The sequence below is a fragment of the Mirounga leonina genome, unplaced genomic scaffold, assembly GCF_011800145.1.
Source record: "Mirounga leonina isolate KUSES-001 unplaced genomic scaffold, KU_Mleo_1.0 Mir_171, whole genome shotgun sequence".
Classification (NCBI taxonomy): domain Eukaryota; kingdom Metazoa; phylum Chordata; class Mammalia; order Carnivora; family Phocidae; genus Mirounga; species Mirounga leonina.
This window is the reverse complement of record NW_023270436.1, coordinates 6,452,481-6,464,790: the sequence shown is the minus strand read 5'-3', so window position 1 is coordinate 6,464,790 and position 12,310 is coordinate 6,452,481. Positions and strand designations below refer to the sequence as shown.

Sequence of the window (12,310 nt, the reverse complement as noted above, 5' to 3'; positions counted from 1 at the left end):
CTGCCTTCGGCTCAGGTCATGATCCTGGAGTCCCGGGATCGAGTCCCGCATCGGGCTCCCTGCTCGGTAGGGAGTCTGCTTCTCCCTCTCCCGCTCCCCCTGCTTGTGTTCCCTCTCTTGCTGTGTCTCTCTCTGTCAAATAAATAAATAAAATCTTTAAAAAAAAGAAAGAAAGTTTACATAATGCTTAGATTCTCGGGTGGGCTCCCAAAAGCATACTTAACTCCAAAGTGGGTCCATGGTATGGTAAACCATCTAAAGTGGCAGTTGAGCCTAGAGTTTTGGATCCAGAATGCCTGGCATTGAGTCTCTTAGCTCCGTGTCCACGGGGAAGCCACTTTGCCTCTCTGGGCCTGTGTTCTCGTCTGTACAATGGGTTAACGGCAGAGGGCTGTCAGAAGAGATGCCTCGAGAACTCAGTCACCGGGCACCTGGTAGGTGGTAATTCTGTGGGTAGGCTAGCCTGAGAACCTAACCAGTGAACGCCCCCCATTGGCCATTAGCCGGCAGTTTACACACACGGAACACCCCCTCACCCTCCATCCATAAATCAACCCTCTGCCTTAGTTTACATTCCAAGTCAGCTGCAACATGGGTCACAACTTAGGATTTCTAGGACGATTTTAACTATATTATGGTTAATTTTTAAAAGCCTTAGAGGGCGCCTGGGTGGCTCAGACGGTTAAGCGTCTGCCTTCGGCTCAGGTCATGGTCCCAGAGTCCTGGGATCGAGTCCCGCATCGGGCTCCCTGCTCAGCGGGAAGCCTGCTTCTCCCTCTGCTTCTCTCTCTCTCTCTCTGTCTCTCATGAATAAATAAATAAAATTAAAAAAAAAAAGCCTTAGAATTCTCAAATAAAGCACGGTGAACGCAAGCCCTCATTAGCCACCCAGCCCTAGGTTAATAATTAAGCACCCCTAATTGGCGGAGAAGGAAATGTACAGCACAGCTTCCGAGGCACCATTGCACACCAAGCTGGCCCCGGATGGTAATGGATTTCCTAAATCAGCTCATAAAGCTAATTCACATCGAAAGTTAATTAGCCTAATGAAGGCAAGTGTGACTTAGTGAGTTCCAGACTGGCTTTCTGCTCTGACTCAGCCACCCCAGGAGGCTGCCGATGTCATCCCTTCAGCTTTGATTTCCCGGAGCCCTGAAGGAGGGGCCCAGGGGACGGTGCTTCAGGAGGCCGTGTGTCTCCTACTGCTATCAGCAGGCATCAGCGAGTGCTCTGGAGGCCACCAGGAGGCAGGACACACGGCCACCACCTTCTCCTGGGGCTGGCTCTGAAACCTCTGCAAGGGAGAGAAACTTCCAGCAAGGGGGAGTCACAGGGGAGCCCAGGTGGGCGGAAGGCCAGGCACCACCAGGCCTCACATCCCTGAGCAGGAAGACGGCAGCTCAGTGTGCAAGCTACCCTCCCACACGCACGTCCAGTCGCTGCAAGCCCAGGGGCATCCCTGGAAGGGAGCATCTCTACCCAGTTGGATGGATACAGAAACCAAGGTGCAGAAAGGAGCAAGTGTCAAAGGCCATGCCCCTCGGAAATGGTACAACTCCTGCCTCCGGACCCCCAGGCCCTCTGAGCCCGGCTGTGTTTCACTGCCCCCATCCAGAGTCAACATCTCACTGGCCCGGAAACAACCCAAGTGTCCATCGACAGATGAGTGGATAAGCAAAATATGGCCCGTCCATACAGTGGACTATGATTTGGCCATAAACAAACAAACAAACAAACAAATGTAGGGGCGCCTGGGTGGCTCAGTTGGTTAAGCGCCTGCCTTCGGCTCAGGTCATGATCTCAGGGTCCTGGGATCGAGTCCCGCATCGGGCTCTCTGCTTGGAGGGGAGCCAGCTTCTCCCTCTCCCTCTGCCTCCTCCCCCCTGCTCATGCTCTGTCTCTGTCTCTCTCTCTCAAATAAATAAATTTAAAAAACAGTGCAGTTCTATCACAACTTACAACCCACAACAGGGATGAATCTTGAGGGCATTATGTTCGGTGAAGTAAGCCAGTTACAAAAGGCCAAACACTCCGTGATTCCACGTACACGAGGCGCCCAGAGGAGTCCCACTCACAGACACGGAAGGTGGAAGGGTGGCCGCTGGGGGCTGGGGGCAGGGGAGAGGGCATTTGTGTTTCATGGGGACGGAGTCTCCCTTTGGGGAAGATGAGCATGTTCCGGAGACGGATGGGGGAGGGGGCTGCACAACTGTGTGAGTGAGCTTACCGTCACCGAACTGGACACTCAAAACTGGCTAAGATGGTAAATCTAATGTGGTGTGGACATTACCTCACACACAAAAAGGAATGAGGCACAGACCCCTGCTTCAACGTGGATGAACCTCGAAAACATCATGTTTCTTTGAAAGACGCTGGACGTAAAAGGTCACACATTGTGCGACTCCCTCTCTATGGGACGCCCAGAGCAGGAAAATCCATAGAGACGGAAAGTAGATTAGTGGTGGCCAGGCGTTGGGGGAGGGGGTGGGGAGCCGCTGCTAACGGGTGTTTCCTTCCGGGGTGATGAGAATGTTCTGGAAGTAGACAGAGGGGGTCCTTGCACGGCATTGTGAAGGGACTATATGATACTGAACTGTCCACTTCAAAACGGTTAATTTTATGTTCTGTGAATTTCACTTCAATTCAAAGAAAGGAAAAGGACATCGAGGGGCCCTTCCCGCCTCCTCCCCGGCTCGCGGGTTCCACACAGGCTGGAACCTCCCTTTTCCCTCTGTGTCCAGGCCTGAGCACAGCCAGAGGCTGGGAATCCTTCTGGGTTATTCCAAGCAGCAATCGGGAACAATCAGGCAAGCAGCCACCTGGGCAGGCAGGTGGGCCAGGCCACCTTCCCCACATCTCCTTGCATTCAGAGACTTTGTCAACCCCCCTTTCCAAGTTCACAACTGGGCGAGGCACTCCAAGGAAGCCAAGAAGGGATCACTCAGCCCTTGGCCTTGAGAGCCCCACCGGTGGCTGCATCACCTGGACCTGGGAGCTGTCCCAAGGTGACAACCATCCAGGGGGTGACTTACATAGCGTGAGGCGCTCCAGGGATGCGTCTCTGTCTGGACCAAGGACCCAAATCCGCCACTCTGGACATATGCCTCTAGGCCCTCTGGGAAAAGCAAACCCTATAATGCTTGCAGAAGGGACCCTGACCCGAGCCAGAGGCCCCGGTATAGGCCCACCTGCACCAGCTGCTCCTCTCAGCCCAGGGCCACAGGCCTTCAGCTCTCCTGCTCCCAGGAGGCCTGAGACTCTAAGGAAGTCAGGCAGGAGGAGGGGACAGACACAGACCAAGAGGACCCAGCCCCAGATGAGAACCCGGAGTGGATGGTGAGCGGGACCTCCCCCTTCTGGACAAGCTCTGATCACGAGCCTCCCAGGTGCACAGCTGGCAGACTGGACAACAGGGCCCGAATCCGGCCACAGCATCACGTCCACAGACAGCCACGAGCTCAGAGCATGCAACACCATCTCGGGGATTCTGCTCTAAGTTTGTGGAGCTCTTTGGCCTCTTTGAAAAGCAAAAGCTACAGAACGAACAGAAAAGGAATTCTGTTTTCCCCTCTAGGAAAAAAAAGAAAAGGAAAGCAGCAAGAAAAACACATACAAACCCAAACTGAGAAGTATCGGGCACTGTTGAGACTGAACCTGATCAGGAAATACTGACGGGACGTAACACCACAGCACGGCTGTGTAATGACGTGACTGAACACGGACACAAATGTGAGGAATCGGGGCCACGTTAGGTCAAGAGGGAGCTTCCTCTGTGGTTGGTTCAAATCACGACCTCTCTGAGCTATGGTGTCCCCATGTGTGAAACAGGGCGGGTGAAAGCACTGGGTGCCAAATCATGACCCCTCCGAGCCTCTGTTTCCTCACCTGTAAAATGGGCACTGCAGCATTCACGTGGGTCAAATAAAGCACATAGGGTGGAAGCACTCTGTGTACTGAACGGTATTATAAAAAGGTGGATAAACGAGAGATGGCCCTTCACCTCTGGACCTCTAGTCACTGCCTCTCCCAACACCGCCCTGAATCAGCACCAGCCACTGTGCCCGGGGGTTCCAAGGCAAACAGGCCGAGGTCCCTCAGCCTGAGGAGCGGCTGGGCCAGACCAGGGATCCCCCTGTAGTTTCAAGAGGGAAGAGCTGCTGCGTTCTCCTGGAGCAGGAATCTCAGGATCTGGAGAAGTCCAAAATTAAGGGCCGACCTCGTTGGGTACGGGACAATGTGCCATTATTAGCCTAAACCCTCCAAACCCCAGTCCTGCAGCGACCAGGCCACCAGGACAAACGCGAGTGAACCGGATGGCCCAGAATTTATGAGCCGGCCTCCATTCACCACCATGTCCTTGAGTCTCCACTGTGCTCCACACCCAGCCCCAGGATCTTAAGGTTTCAGGGAAATGGAAAGTCATTCCTCCCTTGGAAAGGTCAAACCCTTGGACCTGGTTTTTTCCAGTGCTCCTTCTGGCTCGCCCAGCTTGTTCCGTGTTCCGTAAGATTCTGAATTCCTATTTCCACCCCCGACAGAAAGCCGGGCAGAACATTCCTCAGGAAGGAGCCCTTTAGCCAGGGGAAATCACAGGGGTAGAAAGAAAAATGAGTGCTCTAAACCATGGTGCCCAAGCAGAGCGGGATGGACTGAGCTGGTCAGCAGTCCTTCCTGCGGACGCACGATGCTACGGTGAGTCACTGAAGGCTGGAACTGAAATAAAACCAGCGTTCTCTATCGCAGTACAGGACGGGAGCTCAGCTGCATACTAATGCAGGGATCTGTTAAACACCTCCCCTGCTCCGCCCCGCAGGAAAGGCACAGGCAGCGCGGCATCCAGCTACAAATTAATGAGCTCCTTTCCGCACTGGGTTCTTGCAAATCGTGCTCTGGACCAGTTAAAGAAGCCACTTCAGAACTCTGCTTCACTGTATTGGAAAATGTCACGCGCACGGAGGAAAAATGAGGTCTCGGGTTAGGCATGTCCAATTGACGGCTAAACAAGCGAGCCCGCTTTCGGAACTCTTGAGGCTTTTGTTATTAATGGTGTTTTTAGTGTTGGGTTCTTGAACACATCAAACAAATTTCCTTTAAACTAGTAGTTACCGACTGCCATTGGGGAAGGCTGCAGGCCTCCCACCTCCCAGATGGTTCAACCACAATAAACGTTTGGCCTGTCAGATGCACAACACTGGCGAACTAATTGAAATATGCTGCAACAAGCAAACCCAAAATAAATGTGAAATGATTGTTTCCCTACACGGGAGCGACCGAATTGCTTCCATGTCTGGCCGTCCCCTGAAGAATGTCCCCCCCACCCCTCTCGGTGAGCCTCACTTATGTGTGGTTTCCAAAGGCCTTAAATGCTTTTTTCCATTGTGATCACCCAAGAGGGAAAAATTGTAATTGCAGAAAATGTTTGGTTTTTTTTTTCCCCCTCTCATGAAAACACAAGTGAAAAGTCAACTCTTACAAAGTGCCAAGAAAAGCAAAGCAATTAAAGCCCTCCAGTAGGACAGAGGAGGGGAGGGGCACGCTATCGCTAACCTGCCCTTAACCGAGCTCTCAGACCTGCCGGGAAACCCCACCTCTTGGCCAACCTTGTGCCCACGGAAGCTGTTCTCCACTGAAAATGGGAATGGTCTCCTTATTTCTGTCCTGACACACTCCCACCCCCACACCCCCTTCGAGATAGCTTTTCAAAGGGCTGCAGAGACAGCGCGGGGCGGGGGGGGGGGGGGAGAGCTGGGAGCACCCAGAGCACTGACCCTCCTCTCTCCCCTGGCCTTACACAGCACCCCGCTGCCCCGTGAGCCCCCCAGCGGGGGCTGGATTCTTTGATGGAACGAGGCCAGGTGAGCCCAGCAGGCTGCAGAGCCTGACTCAGTCCTGGCAGGCCGGCAGTGGGGGAAAGAGCCAGCACCCTGCTCCACAGCACCGTTGATGAGTCAGCCAGACCCTATGGAGGCCTAGGAGGAGAGCCCCCCGGCTGCCGAAAGAGAAAATTCTGTCCATCGCCAGGAACCAGCTCTGCAAGGGAAGACAGCCTCAGAGAGAAGAACGAGCAATCATCTGTATTACCTACGTTCCAGCTCTTAACAGGGCACCGGGGCAAACGTTTTTGGAAAGGTTCCCAGGAGTGAGAAGGCCAGGATTTGAGGCCATAGGCAGCCCCACACTGGCCTGAAACACCTCCTTAAGTGGATCATTCGTTTGGGTGAAGGACTACCCTCGGCTCCTCTCAGCAAAGTGCAGTTAGAGGGACCTACGTGGGCTTGCTGACCCTCCCTTGTGTGTATGTGTGGCCAGCAGGCTTGTGGAAAGGAGAGGTGGGCGCCCTTCTGGAAGAGGGCACAGGGGAGCCAAGGGAGGGGACGTATGCCGAGTACTCTTCCTTTCTCTGGTACCTGAGACAGCAAAGCCCAGAATCCGCAGCCCCAGCCTCCATTCCCCATGTATGTACTGAGCACCGTCGAGGTGCCCCATGCTAGATGCTGGGGACACCATGGGGGCAGACACGATGACACTGATGGCCGGCGAGGTCCCTGTCCCGGGGGAGATATGAGGAGAAAAGGATCTGACCGCAAGTACGGCCACAGATGAGAAAGAAGAGCCAAGCCGGGGGCCAACGGGGGGTGGGTGCAAGTCTTGGCCTCTGCAAGCTGGAGCTGGTTAGGATACCTCTCTGACCCCGTCTCCTCTTCTGTAAAAATCGGGCAACAGTCCGTCCTTATCTCTGAGGAATGCCATGGTGCACCCGTCGAAACAGGCCATCGAGGACGTGCTTTGCCCATACAAGTTGGCCCTCATCATTCATGGATTCCGTATTTACGAACTCCTTACTCGCTACAAGTAATGCTCGTGGGGCTTATGTGGCCATTTGCCAACACGTGCGGGGCAGCGACAAATTCTGAGTCCCCCAGCGTGTGTGATCCCAGCTGAGGTTGAACAAGGAGACGCTCTGCCTTTTGCTTTCAGCTCTCAAGACCGAAAACAAGCATCCTTTTTGGGATCAGTGTGGTGCCATGTTTTTCACATTTTTGTGCCTTTTTGTCCGTGATTTCGCCCTTGGAAGTGGCCCTGGGCCTCACGCCGAAGCACGCTCCCTTGTTTCTGAGCAGCGATGTGCCTCACAGAGGAAATACCTGAGTGAGACAAGCTTCATTCAGGTGTGAGTGACAGCTGCTGTTGGTGGAGTTCAATGTTAATGAATGACAGCATCTATTAAACAAGGCATCTTGAAACGGAAACATAAAACGGGGTTCTGTGTTGATTGGTGATCAAATGTGCGAGCAGCGCTCGCGGGAACCTAACCCTGTCCGACCCCTAGGACGGTGGTTCTGTGCTCGCTAATGCGGTGTCGGCGGCACTTTATGGACAGAAGGACTGGGATGAAGGAGCCGGGGCCGTGTGCACACGTGCTGGACCATATACTGTAACTGGAGGTCTTTTGTTCTGCAGGGCTCACCCCCAGTTGTGGGGGGACACATCCACACCCCGCCTATCACGGGGCTCTGAGACGGGATCCGCCTCCGGGTCCCCTAAGTCCCGCTGCTGTTTTGCCTTTCCCCTGCACCCCGACTCCTGACCCATTCCCACAACAGGAAAGCTTTGAGAAGGATGAGGGACTTCAGCCAGGAGAGGATGGGAAACTGCTTTTTCCATGCTCCTCCCCAACGCTGTTGCTTAGGTTTTTGATGTGTCTGTTACCGGAACCCTGCCTGTTGGTTAATTTTCTTGCCATCCTCTGGCAAGGGCAGTTGTTAATATGAGTAAGGACAGCAAATCCCAGCTCTCCTCTCCAACGGCGCTCTCTAGGTCTTTGGCCGTAGAGCTTGAGCCTGGGTTTGTCATGGTGCTTGCTGGGCTGGGGGTGAGGGAGTCGGTACCCTCATACCCTTTTTAGGGGAGAAACAGGCCAATGTGCAAGGCTGCTGCCATGATCCTTGCTGGTGTCAAGAGCGAGCACTGAACTGATAATCAGGGACCTGGGTTCCAGGCTGAAAGAGGGGTCTTGGGCAAGTCGCTTCTCTTCCGCTGGCCTCAGCTTCTAGTCTTTACCAGGATGCAACCCTCCCAGCTCCAGTGTTCTCAAGCACTCGGTCAGGGCTGGAGACAATGTGAAAAGGCATCACCAGACACCCACCCCCCCGCCACTTTACCCTCCAGACCAATCCCCTCCCTTCACACCAGAACTTTTCTGGTGGGGCCCTTTGTGATTAGACCCTATAAACCCCACACACCTTTACAGGTGCTGCGGCCATCAAAACTCCACCCATTCTTCAAGGCCTGTTCAAATCCCACCTTTTCCAGGAAGTCAGCCCTGACTGACTTACCCAGAAAGGGCGTCTCCTCCTCTGAACTGTGCCTGCCATTTAAATATCTTTTTTTTTTTTTTTAAAGATTTTAAGTAATCTCTACACCCAACGTGATGCCCGAACCTACAACCGCGAGATCGAGTCGCATACTACACCGACTGAGCCAGCCGGGCGCCCCTGTGCCTGCCATTTAGGTGAGACCTATCACACACAACCTGTTAACTGTGGGGTGCCTCTCCCCAACCACACCATGAGCTGGCCTAAGTTTTGTGCAATGTTACTTATTGTATTTTTTTTTTTAAGATTTTATTTATTTATTTGACAGAGAGAGACACGGTGAGAGAGGAACACAAGCAGGGGGAGTGGGAGAGGGAGAAGCAGGCTTCCCGCCGACCAGGGAGCCTGATGCGGGGCTCGATCCCAGGACCCTGAGATCATGACCTGAGCCGAAGGCAGACGCTTAACGACTGAGCCACCCAGCGCCCCTTACTTATTGTATTTAACTCACTTATCTGTCCTGATTTCCAGAAGCCTTTTGTGATGACTTACAAAGAATATAGACAGAGGAGCGCCTGGGTGGCTCAGTCAGTTAAGTGTCTGACTCTTGGTTTCAGCTCCGGTCATGATCTCAGGGTTGTGAGATCGAGCCCCGCGTCTGGCTCTATGCTTGAGATTGTCTCCCTCTCCTTCTGTTCCTACACGTCCCCCCCGCCCCGTCACTTGTGCATGTGCTCTCTCTCTCTCTCCCTAGAACAAAATAGATAAAATCTTAAAAATATAGATAGATTTACACACAGAGAGAGACAAAAGAAATAGGAATAAATATGCTGACCATGAGGCTCAGTGAATACCGTTCTAGATGGAATACTGCATTGTGCACCAAGCATTCTGGAAGCCAAGAAGAAAAGGTAACCATAATCACTCAGAAAGACAGTAGTGTGGGCGGCAAGGGGAGAATCAGGCAGTAGTGGGTAAAAATCCAGAGAGCCTTTGGGCAAATCAGTTGATCTCCTTGTGTTTCAATTTCTTTCTCTGAGAAAATGGGGGAAGAATGCTACCTAACTTATAGGGCGCACGAGGCAGCCCTGTGCACACAATGCATGTTTTCCTTCCCCACCTTCCTTCTCGTGGTCAAAAGTGTAGCAACCTCGTTTCCTGCAGGGGAAGCAAAGTTTGCCTGGCCTTAAATTGGAAGAGAAATTTTTCACGCAACACTCTGTTGGAAGCCTTGAGCAGAGGGGGCACTGCCCCCTGTTACAGTTCTAGAGCAAACCAGACGTGGATTGGCCATGGCTCTATTTAATAACATCCCCGGGTCCCCAGTAGAAGCTGGATAAACATCAACAGAACGAGCTATGGAGAAGCAATGCAAAGACTGCTTAGCTGCATCTGTGTCTGGCGGCAGGGGATCCTGTTAAGCTGGTTTCAGAATGGCTGTCTGCAAGGGGATTGATCTCATGTAAGCAAGGGTGATAAGTGACCAGCAAGCCCATGACTGCAGACTCTGACCACTGCTCCTGCCCAGCGCTAAAGCCTCAGGAATAAGATCCTTAGAGCCCTTCCATTGCAGAGCACACGGCCCATGGCATCTTTCTCAAAAGCAGCAAGGCAATGATCTTGAAGGACCAGAAGATTCCTCTTCTAATCTTTACATATAAGGGCACATTCTCCATGACTGGCTCTTCTCAGAGACCAAGTTGGAAAGACTTAACGGGATGGGACGGTTAGGAGAACATCTGCTTGGTTTTAAAATCGGCCTCAGAGAGGGAGGAAAGTTGGATCCCCCAAGAGAGAACGTACAAGAAGTCAACTTGGGGTGAGGACTCTTGGCGGCATCTGAGCTGACCCTTCGCCATTCACCCAACGTTTTCCTGAGAGCCTACCACAAGCCAGGCAGTGGGAATACAGAGAAAAGCATTCCAGCACCACTCCCCCAGACGCTCAGTCTAAGTGGGGATGTTGGGGGCCACCTGTAAACAGATTACTGCCATTCAACATGGTACATCAGGTCAGGATAACACAAAGGTGAAGGTGATCAACTTTCCCTGGGAAGGCCTGTGAGGACAAGCCTGGGTTCTGATAATAGATGGTTGATAAGAGAGAGGAGAGGAGGCAGAGCCCAGATCCTGAGGGCTCTGTACAGTGCAGAGGAATTTTCTTTCAGATTCCATAAGGAACAACCAAGACCAAGAGAAACCAAGTGTCTTAGTTAGGCGCACACAGATACTGTAGGACAGCCAGGCCTGGATCCTTGACCGGGGTAGTCCAGTTCTCTGGCCTACTTCCTCCCCGACACAGTGAGCTGTGGGAGGCCAGAGAGAAGGGCCATTCCACACTCACCACCCAGAGAACAGCAGAGTATGCACTGTCCTAGTCATTTGGCAAGTCACTCCCTACAAGAAAAACAGCCCTACCGAACCCACTGTGCTTCTTCCGCAAAGGGAGAGGTCTGGGAAATCTCTTGTGATCAGGACCCACAGACTCTTAAGAGAAGAAAAATAATTTAACTGCAAAAGTCCAGGAGCCAGATGAGCTGGGGCCCTGGAGGCAAGCTGGGAAGGGGGCTTCGACTCCATCTAGCCGTGGACTGTGCGCACGGTGCTGAGCCAGGGCGGGGGACTGGGGAATGACTCAAACTCCACGCCTCTCCTCCAGGAGCTCACAGGCCAGCAGGGGAGATAAAAGGCAGGCAGGCACAAAAAGTAACTGTAAAATAAGGCAGACAGCGATAAGAGCCACACAAGAGATATTAAAGTGCAGTGACACTTCTGAGCAGAGACAGTCACGCTGGGGGCCTGGGTGCTAGTTAAGGTCCAGAGGAAGGACAGGGCCCTATCCAGCAGCTCCAGTGACACCCAGGCGGGGGTGAGAGCCCGTAGTGGACCAAGAAAGATGCTCAAACGAGGTCTCCTTTGAAGATTCCCGATTCTGGAGAGGGGGAGGTGGGCAAGCCTGAGACTTTGCAGAATTGCCCCAGCCCCTATTTCAGAGGTAGGGAGGGGAGTGTAGGATGAGGAATCTAGAATTTCCATATAGGGGCAGCAGGTCCGCTGAAAGGGGACAGAGCTAGAGGACTTGCCTTGAAATGACATTTTCGTAGCAAGCACATTGTTTACTTAGAATGTCGATTTGGGGTTTCTTGGGGGGGTGGTATTTGCATCTTAGGGGGGAGGAGCAAGTGGTCCCCTCTCCCCCAACCAGCCATCAGCTCTGCCCCTGATAAGAAAGGATGAGGGGGCCACTCCAAGAGAGCTGGTACCTCAGGTTACAACGGGAGAGGGAGACTCTCGGGATGGAGATGGGCCAGATTTTCCTCCAGCCAGAGGGGCACCTGGAGCACCTTCTTCTAAGTTCTGGCCCCTCTCGGAGGGCCACACCCCATGCTTAGGCCCCAGACAACCCACCCAGCCCCTGCCAGGGCTGGAGGGATGTCCAGGGGCAGGCGGGGAACGGCGGAAGCCTGGACAGAGGGCTGTGCCCACCACTTCCTCCCGGCCCCCTCCTGGCCCTTCCCTCAAGAGCGCGGGCCGGACCGGACAGGCCCAGCGCTGCACACACACCTGCCCCTTGACCGCGGTGACACTTGTCACTGGGGGAGGGGAGTCCTCCGCGCCCCGGCCGCAACCGACGGAAAGTCGGAAATTAGCCTTTGGGGGCCCCCCCGACTCCGGAGGGCCGGCGAGTCCCCGGGGGCCGGGCTCCGGGGCGACTTCCTGAGGCAGGGGTCCCCGCGCGCGCCACACCCTCCTCCCCGCGCGGGGCGGCCGGGCCGGGTCTCCCACTTTCCCCTCCCTCCCTCCTTCCCTCCCGGGCGGGCGGGCCAGCGGGGGCCGGGGGGGTGCCCTCCGGGGCCACCGCCCGGTCGGGGTCGCCGCCCCGCGCCCGGCTCTCCGGGGCCCGCCGCCAGCCCGGGGAGGGTCCCGGCCGCGCCGCCTTCCGGCCGCGCCGCGGACACACTCACCCCGCTCTGCGCGGCCGCGGTTCCGTCCTCT

The 12,310-nt window shown here is 54.3% G+C and overlaps 1 protein-coding gene across 4 annotated transcripts in view; it reads right to left on the bottom strand.

Moving 5' to 3' along the window:
- PITPNM2 (phosphatidylinositol transfer protein membrane associated 2) overlaps nt 1-12,310 on the bottom strand; it is a 134,033-nt gene that overhangs the window by 120,490 nt on the left and 1,233 nt on the right. For 3 of the 4 annotated variants that reach the window (XM_035016883.1, XM_035016886.1, XM_035016887.1), the window contains exon 1: nt 12,280-12,310. The exons of the other annotated variant lie outside the window; for it this stretch is intronic. The gene's annotated coding sequence lies outside the window, so the exon portion shown is untranslated. The remainder of the gene's footprint in view (nt 1-12,279) is intronic. 4 annotated transcript variants of the gene reach the window in all.